This window comes from Hyperoodon ampullatus (assembly GCF_949752795.1).
Source record: "Hyperoodon ampullatus genome assembly, chromosome: 20".
Classification (NCBI taxonomy): domain Eukaryota; kingdom Metazoa; phylum Chordata; class Mammalia; order Artiodactyla; family Ziphiidae; genus Hyperoodon; species Hyperoodon ampullatus.
In genome coordinates, this window is record NC_136933.1 from 7,758,791 (window position 1) to 7,773,157 (window position 14,367).

Consider the following 14,367-nt stretch of genomic DNA (forward strand, 5'->3'; position numbering starts at 1 on the left):
GAGGAAAGACAAAGGGCAGAGTCCATCCAGGCAGGCTTGTGTTGGGGAGATAGGGTTGGAGGGGCAATTAGGCTGTGGATTAAAAAAAACCAAAAACACAGGATATAAAAGGCCAGATGGTCTATGCAATAATAATAATTTTCAATTCAACCAAAACATTGTCAAGCCCTGATTATGAGCTAGGCATAATTTTAAGGGATGAAAATAGAAAAAAAATGAATAACGCATCATTTTTACTCTCAAGGAGCTTACAGTCTACAGACTGCCCGAGACTCAGCTAATAATACTACACATGTTTCTAAATTCTTTTCTTCCCTAGTATTTTATTTGGCTGTTTTAACAACTAAAGAAAACACACAGTAACATGGGTGAAACTTCAGATATGAGGTTAAATGAAAGGCGACAGACACAAAAAGACACATATTCTAGGATTCAACTTGTATGAAGTTTAAAAGCAGGCAAAACTGGACTGACAAGGGCTTAATTTCCTAAAGATACAAACAGCTCATACAACTCAATAACAACAAAAACAAATAACCCAATCAAAAAAATGAGTAGAAGACCTAAATAGACATTCCTCCAAAGAAGACCTACAGATGGCCAACAAGCACGTGAAAAGATGCTCAACATCGCTAATTATTAGAGAAATACAAATCAAAACCATAATGAGGTACCACTGCACATTGGTCAGAATGGCCATCATCAAAAAGTCTACAAACAATATATCCTGGAGAGGGTGTGGAGAAAAGGGAACCCTCCTACACTGTTAGGGGGAATTTAAATTGGTGCAGCCACCGTGGAAAACAGTATGGAAGTGCCTCAAAAAACTAAAAATAGAGCTACCATATGATTCTGCAATCCCATTCCTGGGCATATATCTGGAAAATATGAAAATTCTAATTCAAAAAGGTACATGCATACAATGTTCATAGCAGCACTATTTACAATAGCCAAGACATGGAAGCAACCTGAATGTCCATTGACAGATGAATGGGTAAAGAAGATGTGGTACATATTTACAATGGAGTATTACTCAGCCATAAAAAAGAATGAAATAATGCCATTTGCAGCAACATGGATGGACCTAGAGGTTATCATACTAAGTAAAGTAAGTCAGACAGAAAGACAAATGTCATATGATATCACTCATATGTGGAATCTAAAAAATAATATGAATGAACTTATTTACAAAACAGAAACAGACTCACAGACATAGAAAACAAACTTATGGTTACCAAATAGGAAAGGAGGGATAAATTGGGAATTTGGAATTAGCAGATACAAACTACTATATATAAAATAGATAAACAACAAGGTCCTACTGTATAGCACAGGGAGCTATACTTAGTGTCTTGTAATAAACTATACTGGAAAAGAATATGAAAAGGAATACTACATACACACTCTCCCTGGGATCCTGCACATAAGGACCAGTGAGGGTCTGCACTGTACCAAATAACTGAGTTGGGAGACCCCTGCTTCTCCTGGGACCTCACAGCTGCCCTCAGTCGCTGCCTTGAACTTGGGGTCTCCGGAGAATGGGGCTTGAAACCCAACGGTCCAGTGATTTCCAGCTCTGGCTTTGCAATCTGTTCAGAACCTTTCCATGAATATCAAGGGGTGGGCGTAAAGTTCACACGTAAAAATTGGGACCAGTGGTCTCTACTCATCTATTCATTCTTTCTTTCACCGTTTGCTAAGGTCCTTCTGTTTGCTGGAAGGACGGATTTGCTACGTGCAGGGGGCTTGGGATGAACGGTGACAATGATGTGGTAACTGTGCTCTGGAATTTGCAGATGGGGAGGGGGCCTCTCTGTCTAAGCGGGCAGCACGGACAGATGAATTCTGCTGGGATGCGGGGGAAGAGAGTTTCACTGAGGGGGCGGTGTTGGCACTGGGTCTTGAAGGGCGACTACAAGTTCACCAGGAAGAGAACTTGAGGTGAAGGGAAGAGAGGAGCGGAGTCCAGGGTGCCAGGAGCATGGTTTGCAGGGCAAGGATGGAGTGAAGAGGATGGAGGAGGTTAAATGTCACCCCAGGGATCAGGCTTTACCCTGTCAGTGAAAGAAGTCCTAGCAAGCTTTGCACGGGCGCCTGAGGTAGTCAGATCTGTGTTCGAGACACTGCCTCTGCAATGCTTCGAAGCATGCTGTGGAGGGAGGGCGGTCTGATGCTGGGTAAACAGCTGACTCCATCAGGGACTCCTGAGTGGGAGGCGCCATGGGTCACGCTGATCCCTGAGTGGACTGCAAGCTCTCAGACCATAGAATCCAGCATCGAAGAATAACCAAATAACACCCACTATTCACTAAGGTTGAGAACTACTTAGAGTTTCAATCCAATGTTCTCACCCATCTGTTTTTTTTTTTTCAAGGATGGGGTGCTAGTTTTTGTGTGTGTGATTTTAATAGAAATATCTGTTCAATCATGAAAGAAATACATGCTTCTTGTAAAAAAAAAAAAAGAAATCAAACAACGTAGACAAGAATAAGTTCAAGACGGACCAGAGGCCACTTTGGCTTTAGTATTCTGCCCAGATCTGATATTTGGCCACAGTTTTGGGCTTTGCCTTTGGAGGGACAGACAGTTGGGACCGACTTCAACATCATTTCTGGCCTCACTGAACCTGTGTGTGATGAACGGTTGTGTGACTGCATCATATGTAGTCATGATGACAGCAGTGATATGAACAAGGTGTGGCATTCAGACTTACTAATAGTTAAACATTGATTTTGAAACAAAGGCAAGCCCTCTAGATGTAACTTGGGGTGGGAATCTCTTTTGTGCTTTATATGTCAGAAACTTATCAATCAGTGGAAGTAAAAATGTGCATTTATTATTGCAGGAGTGAAGTGCTGCACTAACTATGTGTGTTACTTTTATGCACAAAAATTACCAACTTTCAAATAGATAAATAAATAGGGGGAATAGCGGCTACTTAATATGAATGACAGGAGAGAATATGCTAGCTGATAGCGAACATGCCGCAAACTACAGAGCCCACGTGCCCTGGAACTTGCGCGCCACAACCAGAGAGAGCAAACCTGCACACCACAGCTAGAGAGAGCTCTGGGTGCCACAATGAAGATCCTGCGCCACAGTGAAAGATCCCACGTGCCTCAATGAAGACCCCGTGTGCCGCAACTAAGACCTGACGCAGCCAAAAAAATAAATAAAATAAAATAAAATAAATAAATATTTTAAAATTGCAATAATAAAGCTTTAGCATAAAAGTGTGTGTTGGTTTTAGCGTGCTCGTTGGCTGAATTTAAACATTTGACCACTTGGCATTCAGGTGTAATGTACTTCTGAATATAAGGCACCTCTAGATGTAAACTGAATTTTTTTTCTCTCCTTCATCCTTAGTCTCTTCCTTGGAGGTAACCCCTGAGTCTAGCATATTTTCTTTCAAACTTTTGAAATGTAGCTATAAAATATTTATAGTTTTTCCTCACCACAATGGGATTGTACCAGGGTGCTGTCCAACAATTTGCTATTTGCCACTCAATAATTTAATACAAACTTCTTTCCACAAGACTCCATATAGCTCTATTTTATGTTTTGTAATGGCTGCTTCTATTTCAGTATATGGGTGTGGCATTATTTATGTAACCAATCTCCAGTGAAAGAACATTTAGGCTATTTCCAATTTTTATCCTTTGTAAGGAATGTGGCAGTAAACATTTTTGTACAGTTTTTTTGGGGTAAGTACTAATTATTTCCTTTATATATAAGTATGTATGCATATCTATAATTTTTGGTAGTTCTCGCCATATTGTCTTCTAGAAATATTGTAACAATTAATATTTCCACCCACGATGTTTATATATAATAAGCCTGTTTCCCTTGCCAACACTGAGTGTCATCTGCCTTTTGAATCTCTGCCAATGTGCTCTCTGAAAAATGGTCTCTTGATATTTTAATATGCATCTTTTATTATTAGCGAGGTTGAACATCTTTCTATATGTCATCACGTTGATTACTTTTAGTCACAGAGGAAATGATATCATCTTAAGTGAAGGAGAAAATATCAATATATGGGTGGATATTCTAGTTTTAGATGCTTATATGTGAATGGAACACATTATATTTCAGCATCTCTTTAGAGGGATCAAATCATTTTCACTTCCTAATATCCGTTAATCCTCACAATAACCCTGTGATGGATTTACAGGTGTGAAAGGATGGGGCTTTGAGAGGTCAGCTGATTGGCTTCCGACCTCATGAGTAAAAAAGTGAATCTGGGGTTTGAAGCTCCATTTCTACGTCCCAATCGGTCTTCATTCTACTCTCTCCTACTGTGTCGGCTCCTGAACAACTGAAATCCAGATTCCTGGGCTAACAGTTCTTAAACAGTAGAAAGTGCTACATGTATGGAGCACGGCCCTGTAAATACATGATGGCAGTAAATCCTCATAACCTCTAGGAAGGAGGAGAAAATGACTACCTGTACAGATGGGGTCCTGACCACTGTCCCACAGGCAGGATTTCATCCTGGAAAGCTCCCCCGAGTCCAAGCTTGTGACACTATCCCACCCAGCTTCCCGTGCCAGCCAGCACCCTGCCTGAGGAAGCATCCTCGCACGGATGCTCCTGAGTCCCCACCCTGCAGGGCACTGCATGAGACTGAAATTTATCCAAGGGAGACAAGACAAAATCAGGCTGAGAATTAAGGGAAGGGATGGTAGGCGCTGAATTTTCTCAGCAAGGACACTGCTGGTGTTTCGAGCAGGGTGACAGTGCAGAACTATCTCCTGGGTGGCTGGAGGATTAGTATCTCTGGTTCTTACCTTCTACCGCAGACTGCAGACACTATGACCACCCAAACCCCATTGCCCGAATTTCCAAATAGCCCATGGGAGAGGAGATACTGTTAGGAACCCCTGGACCAAGGGACGCTTGATTATGATATATGCTTATCACAGCTGAGGGAACTGTGTTGTATCTGGTATGGTGTAGACCAGGTCTCTGCACAGGGCTAGGGCTTGGGGGGTGTTCCGCCTGGGTCACGTGGTATTTCTAGGCCTTCCTCTGAGGCTGATCCTCCGTAACTCCCGAAGCTCCTGATGCAGCCTCCGTCCACAGACAGTCAATAGACGTCCCTACTCACTCTTGACAGCTGTCTGGTTGCCTGCCCTCCAGGGCTGGGCTCCAGCCCACGGCAACCCCTCTTCGGGGCCCAGATTCTTCTTCCCTCTGATGGCAGGGGCAGCAGCAGGCAGGGAAATGACCAGGCCATAGTCATCTTGCCACAGGGAGGGATTTCAGAGGGTTGGAACCTGAGCTCTCTGGGTTGGCTCCTTTGAAAGCCTGCCTGGTCCAGTCCTCCCGGCCATGGGTACGGGCCCACAGGCTCAGCAGCACCCCTCGTGCCAAGCCTGTGGCCGCTGCGTGAGCTCGTGCTACTTTCAGGAAGAGTTGGGACCGGCGGGGAACAATCAGCAGAACTTCAGGAAATTGAGAGGAGGAGAAGGCAGTGAGGGCCTACGTGCGTGTTTGGCTCCTGGCCTGCAACGGCAGCCAGCCAACCAGCTGTGCCCCCCGGTGGCTCCTTGGGCATGCTTTTTAAAGTAGTGGTGGCAGCCCTACAGCAGCAATATTTAAACCATTGCTCACCTCCAACTGGCCCAGAGAAGAGGGTTTGTTGTGGGGCAATCAGAGAGGTGTGCTGAGAACAGGAAGTTCTTTAGAGCAGCCAGATTACTAACACAAGGGAGATGCCCTTTCTGAGCCCTGCTTCCACAATCTCCTTCACCCTTATGTTGTTTAGGGCTAGACTATGAACAGGAAAGCTCACTGTTCAGAAGCAGTTGGTTTTTAAATGGGTGCACGCACCGGATGTTATAAATCTTGGGTGGCCTCCCTCGTCCTGTGGCTCCTGCCTCGGGAGGGCGGGTGATGCTGGGAGGTGAGGGGCCTCCTGATGGGCTCCTGGTGGTTTTGCTTCTGCTGCTGGGAGAAATCTGGGCAGAGAATCTTCTAGTCTGAGGCTCTTGCCAGTGGGCCCCTCGCTGGGAAGCCAGTGGCTGGGCTCTGAGGTGCTCTGGGGAGATACAGGGGATTTGAGGGACCTTCCCATTGCTTTTTTGGACCTGCGAGTTGTGTGTGGCTCACCGCCCATCCTCTGGGACACACAGTCCAGCTGATGAGCTCCGTGGCTTCGTGGGAGCCAACCCAGGGGCAAGTGGATCCTTCTTTGACGGCAGAAATTGTCACGATGAGCATAGCCTTTCATCTCTGGAGAGAAATAACCCAAGATGTTAGGGGTGCACCCTTTATGCTAATTCCACTCGCTCTCTGTTAACTTTGTAATGTCTTAATGCAGACCTGGGCGGCAACCAAGCTGGATAAGCCTTCTGAAGTGGTCCAACCTTGCAGACTTAGGAGGCTGGCTGAGGGGTACTCTGTACAGATGTGGTGTGTTATGGGCACACAGTGTCTCTATGAAAATCCACAGACGTTCAGCCTGGAACCAGCCAGAGTCTTCTTTTTTTGCAGAGATGAAAAAAGTATATTCATTGCTGGAGAACTTGGACTTTATTCTAAACCAATTTCAACTTGGTCTGCAGAGCTTCATATAATCAGATCTGTAGATTAGCAGTAGATGATTATAATGTAGATGGCTTGATACCTTATTGTTATAGAGAACAGGCAGTCATACAGTGCAGATGATTCATTTGAGCAGTGAAATAAAATAATAATTGTGTGTCATGCTTTTCCCATGTAGTCAGCTGAGATAGCTATAGAATTATTCATGGTGTTTTCTTCCCTGTCATCTTAAAATTAAAGAATTCTAGAAAACTAGGGAATTCGAGAATATATCCAGACTGTGAATAGTTTCTTGTTTAAAACTTTTTCTTTTGAATTCAGATTTTCCTCCTGATGCTGACGTAGAAAATGAAAAAATATCTAAGATCATATTCAGCCAGGGTCTTGGGCTAACACATCCTTTAGTTGAGTTTCTTGGAACCCTGTCGGTTTCTGGTTCCAGGACTTCCTGAGAAGTAGTCAGGACAAATTTCAGGTGTCCCCTTGGAGTGGGGTGTGGTTTATAGTATGGGGGGTAGAAAGAGCTTGGAATTTGGACTCAATCAACCTGAGACCAATCACGGGAGACCACCACTTAGTTACTCTGCAGATAGCCTGAGTTTTCATTTCCTTGTCTCTACAATGGGGATAATGATACTATCTTATCTGTAATGATTGCCTGCAGAATCAACAGAGAAATGTGAAAAAGCTTTGGAACCTGTAAAATACTCTCCAAGTGTTGTCTGTATCATTTTCTGCTGTCAGAATTTTCAAAGTCTTCCAAGCTCTTTCAACTGTGATGAATTCTGTGATGTTAAACTCTTCCTGGGACACTGCACTCTTTTCTTCCCATGAGACACCCACAATCCCAAGAGCTGTCCCAGGTCCAGGTGCAATTCAGGGAGTTCACTCTCTGTCCTATCTTAATTTAGTCCCATTTTACATGTTCTCTCCTTTTTTCTTTATTTTTGTTTGAATTTGAACCAAACAGATCCTTAAAGCCACAGTGGTACCAGGAAGGGCACTGGGGTGTCTTTGCCAAAGCTGCAACATCAGACATGAGGTCAGAGCACAGCAGCTGTCTGGGGAGGCTGGTGGAAGGAGGACCCCCTTGGTTTGGTGGCTCCATGATGAGGTGTTTCTGCAGGAGTGACTTTTATAAGCAAGGCAGAAGTATTGAGCATTGAGTGTGGCTAATGCCCACTAGAGAGCTGACATAACATCAAGGTTAGTCCATGGCTCCACAAAAGTCTTCAATATCAATTGTTTCTTCTTTGTGTGAGGTGGAGGCCTATTTGATCAGTCCTGGCAGGAGTGGGCATTATGGTTGAAGCTTCGGTATATTAATGGAAGCATCAGAATATAGTAGAAAGAGTACTGACCTTGGAGTCTTACAACCTAGGTTGACTTGGCCCACCACTCACTACCTGTGTGACTTTGAGGAATCACTTAACCTGTGTGGCCCTCAAGAGTCACATATGTAATGGAATATAACAATATTTGGGGATAGTTACATGTATCACATTGTAGAGTACTGACCTTTGTAAAACATGAATATTTAAAAATCCGTGTATAAAGTACATTCAGAAAACTGCCTGTATCTAAGAGCACAGCTTGACAAACTATCCCAAAGTAAACACACCCATGTAAGCACCACCCCAGTGAAGACCTATAATGTTTCCAGAATCCCAGAATCCCCTCTCTGCCCTCTCCCTGCCACCCTCCAGCATCCTCCCTTAAAATGACCACAATCCTATCTCCAAACACCATAGACTAGTGTTGCCTGTTTTTTTTTTAATTGAAGTATAGTTGATTTACAGTGTTGTGTTAATTTCTGCTGTAACAGCAAAAGTGATGCAGTTATACATATATATTCTTTTTTAAAAAAATATTTATTTATTTATTTTATTTATTTATTTTTTGGCTGTGTTGGGTCATCACTGCTGTGCGCAGGTTTTCTCTAGCTGTGGCGAGTTGGGGCTACTCTTCATTGCAGTGCGCAGGCTTCTCATTGCAGTGAATTCTCTTGTTGTGGAGCATGGGCTCTAGGCGCACAGGCTTCAGTACTTGTGGCATGTGGGCTCAGTAGTTGCGGCTCGCGGGCTCTTGAGTGCAGGCTCAGTAGCTGTGGCACATGGGCTTAGTTGCTCCGCGGCATGTGGGATCTTCCCGGGCCAGGGCTCGAACCCGTGTCCCTTGCGTTGGAGGGCAGATTCTTAACCACTGCGCCACCAGGGAAGCCCTACATATATATCCTTTTTCATATTCTTTTCCATTATGGTTCATCACAGGATATTGAATATGGTTCCCTGTGCTCTACAGTAGGACCTTGTTGTTTATCCATTCTATACATAATAGGTTGCATCTGCTAATCCCAAACTCCCAATCCATCCCTCCCCCGCCCCCTCTTACCCCTTGGCAACCACAAGTCTGTTCTCTATGTCTGTGAGTCTGTTTCTGTTTTGTAGATAGGTTCATTTGTGTTATATTTTAAACTACACATATAAATGGTATCATATGGCATTTGCCTTTCTCTTTATGACTTACTTCATTTAGTATGATAATCTCTAAGTCTATCCATGTTGCTGCAAATGGCATAATTTCATTTTTTTGCTGCATAGTATTCCATTGTGTGTGTGTGTGTGTGTGTGTGTGTGTGTGTGTGTGTGTGTGTATATATATATATATATATATATATATATATATACACACACCACATGTTCTTTTTCCATTCATCTGTCAATGGACATTTAGGTTGTTTCCATGCCTTGGCTATTGTGAATAGTGCTGTTGTGAACATAGGGGTGCATGTATCTTTCTGAATTATAGTTTTGTCTGGATATATGCCTAGGAGTGGGACTGCTGGATCATACGGCATAGTGTTGTCTGTTTTTGAACTTCATGTAAAGGAAATCATAGAGTATGTACTCTGGCTTTTTTGCTTGTGAAATTCACCCATGTTTTTGCAGGTAACAGTAGTTCATTTATTTATTTGCATTACTATATAATTTCCATAGTATGATTATGCCCCAACGTATCCATTCTACCGTTGATGAAGATTTGGGTGGCTTCTAGTTTTTGGCACTCTTACAAAATGTTATGTTGCCTGCATTTCTGTTTGGCATATGCCTAGGAGTGGAATCGCTGAGTCCTATGGTATGTCTAGGGCTCAGCTTGAATAGATCTCACCAAATAGGTTTTCAAAACGGGCATGTCAGTTTCCACTCTAACCCAGCAGCGTGTGAATTTCTATTTCTCCCCATCTTCTCCGATACTTGATATTGGCATTCTTTCTCATTTTGTTATTTTGATGAGATAAAGCAATATCTCACTTTGTTTTTTCATTTGCATTTCCCCAGTAGCTACTGGGGAAAGTAGCCAAATGTACAGTTTTGTACATTTATAAACCATTTCAATATCCTCTTTTGCGAAGTGCTTGTTCAAATCTTTTGGTCATTTTTCTGTTGCATTTAAAAAAACTGTACAAGTTCTTATTCTATTTTAATTGCACTCTGTTATTGGATATCTTTATTGCACATATTTTTCCCTTCTCTGTGGCTTGCCTTTTCACTCTCTTCCTCTTATGTTATTATGAACAGAAACTTCTAATTTTTTTTTTTTTTTTTTTGTGGTGCACGGGCCTCTCACTGTTGTGGCGTCTCCCATTGTGGAGCACAGGCTCCGGACGTGCAGGCTCACCAGCCATGGCTCACGGGCCCAGCCACTCCGCGGCATGCAGGATCTTCCTGGACCGGGGCACGAACCCCTGTCCCCTGCATCGGCAGGTGGACTCTCAACCCCTGCACCAGCAGGGAAGCCCCAGAAGCTTCTAATTTATGTAGCTTAACATATCAACATTCCCTGTATCGTTAGCGCCTTTTCTGGTATTGTACTTGGGAAATCTTTGCTTGAGGTGTGAAGCTCAGTGTCCTTCAGTTACACCCACTGCTCCCTGTAGACCAGACAACTGTGCAGGTGACCTGGGGAAGCCCCCAGGTAGCTGCCCGCCTCTCAGGACAGCTTCAGACCAATCCCATGATGCAGGAGAACAGCCCTGAGCTTGTGGGTGTACCTCCAGGACCCGGCTGATCTGAAAAACCTGCTGGAGGCTCTAGGCTCCTGACTAGAATTAGGGGTTTAGTTAAGGGTACACAGGGCTAATGGCTTCCAGGAACCATGTTGTTTGTCCACCTGGTTATGAAGAGCTAGCATTAGTCTTAGGCACTTTCCTAAGACTGTGTTTCCAGAACTTCTGTGGAAAGAAAATCTCTGACTCAGTTTATAGCCCTTAATCTAGGAATTAGACACGGGGCTTCTTGCCCACCCAAACTTCCTTTCCAGGAAACTTCTGTCCTCCCATGGCCTTGCTGGGTGAGCGGGGCCCATGTGACCCTACTTCCCCTGCACAGACGATTGGGCCAGGAGTACCTGACTGGGGGCTGGCCAGAGAGCTATCAATGGCTTACGTGTCCTCCTAAGTCAGTAAGCTTCCCTCTTTGGGGAATCTGAACCAGGCATCAGAAGGATTTTGCTGGCCGACGCTGGGCATGTATGCTGAAAGTTCCCTGTAAAGTTGGGGGCAAAGGGAGCTATTTTGGGTCCACGTATTTGCTGAATGTATAAGGAACTGAGACTCAGAGAAGCTGGTCGGGAGGGAGACGGGCAGGGAGTTGGAGCCCCGAGAAGAGCAGAGAAATCACGTGTGAGTGAAGAGAGAGAGAGAGAGAGAGAGAGCAAATCCCTGTTTTCTGCTCTGCTTTAGGCGTGATTCAATGCTTCCTGGTTTCCCTTTGGACCTCTGTGTATCCTTGCAATAACTCTAACCTTTCATTCGAGCTCCTTGGAGTGGGTTTTTGATTCTTTCAATTAAAAGAGTTTGGACTAAGATAGACCAGATCAAAGGTAAGGAAAAAAGAAAGGAAAGGATTTATAGGTTGTATTTTGTTCAATAAACCTTATGGAATTCTAGTAAAAATTGATTTCCCTACAATTTAGTTCACCTATCTTATTGACCAGAATTATGTCTGTGAGGATAACAGTGCTGCTCTTTAGCCACTAAAATGTTAACTCTGGATGTGTGAGCAAAGAGGCAGCATGCAGGCGGCTTTCTGATCTTCATCCTGTAATTAAAGCAGGACCTTAACGTGGAGCTGAGTAGGTGCATGGGTGGGTGCATGGGTGGGTGGGTGCAGAGGCACCTATGACCCATGGGCTGCAAATTCTTCACCCTCTTGTCGGGAGCCGTGAACTTCAGAGAGCTTCAGAGGTTGTTAGGGTTAAAAAGTGGTTACAGGGCTTCCCTGGTGGCACAGTGGTTGAGAGTCCGCCTGCCGATGCAGGGGACATGGGTTCGTGCCCCGGTCCGGGAGGATCCCACATGCCGTGGAGCAGCTGGGCCCGTGAGCCATGGCCGCTGAGCCTGCGCGTCCGGAGCCTGTGCTCCGCAACGGGAGAGGCCACGACAGTGAGAGGCCCGCATACCGCAAAAAAAAAAAAAAAAAAGTGGTTACAACCTTGATGGCCAAAGATAGGAGAATGGTTAAATAAATTAGTGGTCTCCAAATGAGGGTGTGTTTATGGAGTCATTAAAGATGATGTCATTAAAGAGGTTTTTAATGTTATGGGAAATTAATTGTATAAAAATATGTAACATTAACTGGAAAACAGATGTAAAATGTTTTATACAAGTCGATCCCAAGGATGTTAAAATAAACATGAGAAAACCGGTAATAGCAGTCGTATATATTACGTAACTTGTATATACATAAATATTTGCCTTTCTGTATTTTCTATGATTAGTTTAGAAAAATTTTATTGGAGTATAGTTGATTTACAGTGTTGCAAATCAGCAAAGTGAATCAATTATACATACACATATATCCACTCTTTTTTAGATTCTTTTCCCATATAGGCCATTACAGAGTATGGAGTCGAGTTCCCTGTGCTATACAGTAGGTCCTTGTTGATTATCTATTTTATGTATAGTAGTGTGTATATGTCAATCCCAATCTCCCAATTTATCCCTCCCCCATGTACCCCCCTGGTAACCATAAGTTTCTTTTCTACATCTATGATTACTTTTATAATCAGAAAAATTGTTTAAAATGAAAATCAAATGAATAAGTGGTTTATGCAGATTCTCAAAGTGTGACGTGAGTCTGTTCTGGAGTTTTCCTCCAACATTCATTCTTTTTTTTAAAAAATAAATTTATTTATTTTATTTATTTTTGGCTGAGTTGGGTCTTTGTTGTTGCATGCGGGCTTTCTGTAGTTTCAGCGAGCAGGGTCTACTCTTCGTTGTGGTGCGTGGGCTTCTCATTGCGGTGGCTTCTCTTGTTGTGGAGCACGGCTTCTAGGCATGTGGGCTTCAGTAGTTGTGGCACACGGGCTCAGTAGTTGTGGCACACGGGCTCAGTAGTTGTGGCTCTCGGGCTCTGGCGTGCAGGCTCTGTAGTTGTGGTGCATGGGCTTAGTTGCTCTGCGGCATGTGAGATCTTCCCGGACCAGGGCTGGAACCTGTGTCCCCTGCATTGGCAGGCGGATTCTTAACAACTGTGTCACCAGGGAAGCCCTCATCCTTTCTTAAAAACATTATTTTATTGAAGTATAGTTGATTTACAATGTTGTGTTAATTTCTACTGTACAGCAAAGTGATTCAGTTATACATATATATATATATATATTCTTTTTCATATTCTTTTCCATATGGTTTATCACAAGATTGAGTATAGTTCCCTGTGCTCTACAGTAGGACCTTGTTGTTTATCCATTCTATGTATAATACTTTGCATCTACTAATCCCGAATTCCCAACCCATCCCTCCACCCCCCCGCTTGGCAACCACAAGTCTGTTCTCCGTGTTTGTGAGCCCAAACATTCATTCTTGGTTCTAAATCCCCAAACCCTTGCTCTCCAAAAACAAGGGGATTTGGATCATTTGCAATGAAACACTTCTTTTTTTTTTTTTTTTTCGGTCACACCATGCAGCAGGCGGGATCTTTAGTTCCCCGACCGGGGATCAAACCCGTGCCCCCTGCAGTGGCAGTGCAGAGTTTTTACCACTGTACTGCCAGGGAAGTCCCTGAAACGCTTCTTAGATGACCCTTCCCTGGCTAGCCCACGGCTGGACACAGCCTTCAGGACGTATGAAGATGACAGTGGCTCCATTTCTCCAGGGTGTGAGAGAGGATGAGACTCCAAGCTCAGCAATTACAGAGTCAAGTTGGGATCTGGTTTACGAAAACCATGGGAGAAGAGAGTGGCCACAAGGAAGGGATAACAGGAACAGAGGTGGCAAGAGCTGGTGGGGACTTCAGAAGGCGTGTAGGTGGACACCACAGCCTTAGAGATAAGGACAGTTACCACCTTGACTCGGCTTCCTACGTGCTAGGTGTGCACACAGGTGAGAGGTGCAGCCTGGCTGGAATTTTACTTAACTTTCACAACAGCCCAGTAAGGCAGGTTTAATGATCTTCATTTTTTGCCAAAGAGAAAAGTAACCCCAAACAAAGCAAGAAATGGGCTTAGAGCGGTAAAGTGATATTCACACGTAAGTGATTGCAGGTCCGGGACTGGACACCACTCTTCCTTTTACTTTTTAACCCTGATGATAATAATCAGATGATAATCATGGATTGCTCTTTACTATGTGTCAGGCCCTGTGCTGAATGCTTTTCTTGCTTTATCTCCTTTAATGCTCACAGCAGCTCAATGGAACAGATCCCATTACTATTTCCATTTTACACTGAAGAACCGAGCCCTGGAAGAACTTGCTGATGGTCACAGGGAGTAAGTGGCAGAACCAGTCTTGGAACCCAGGTCCATCTGAAGCCAGATCAG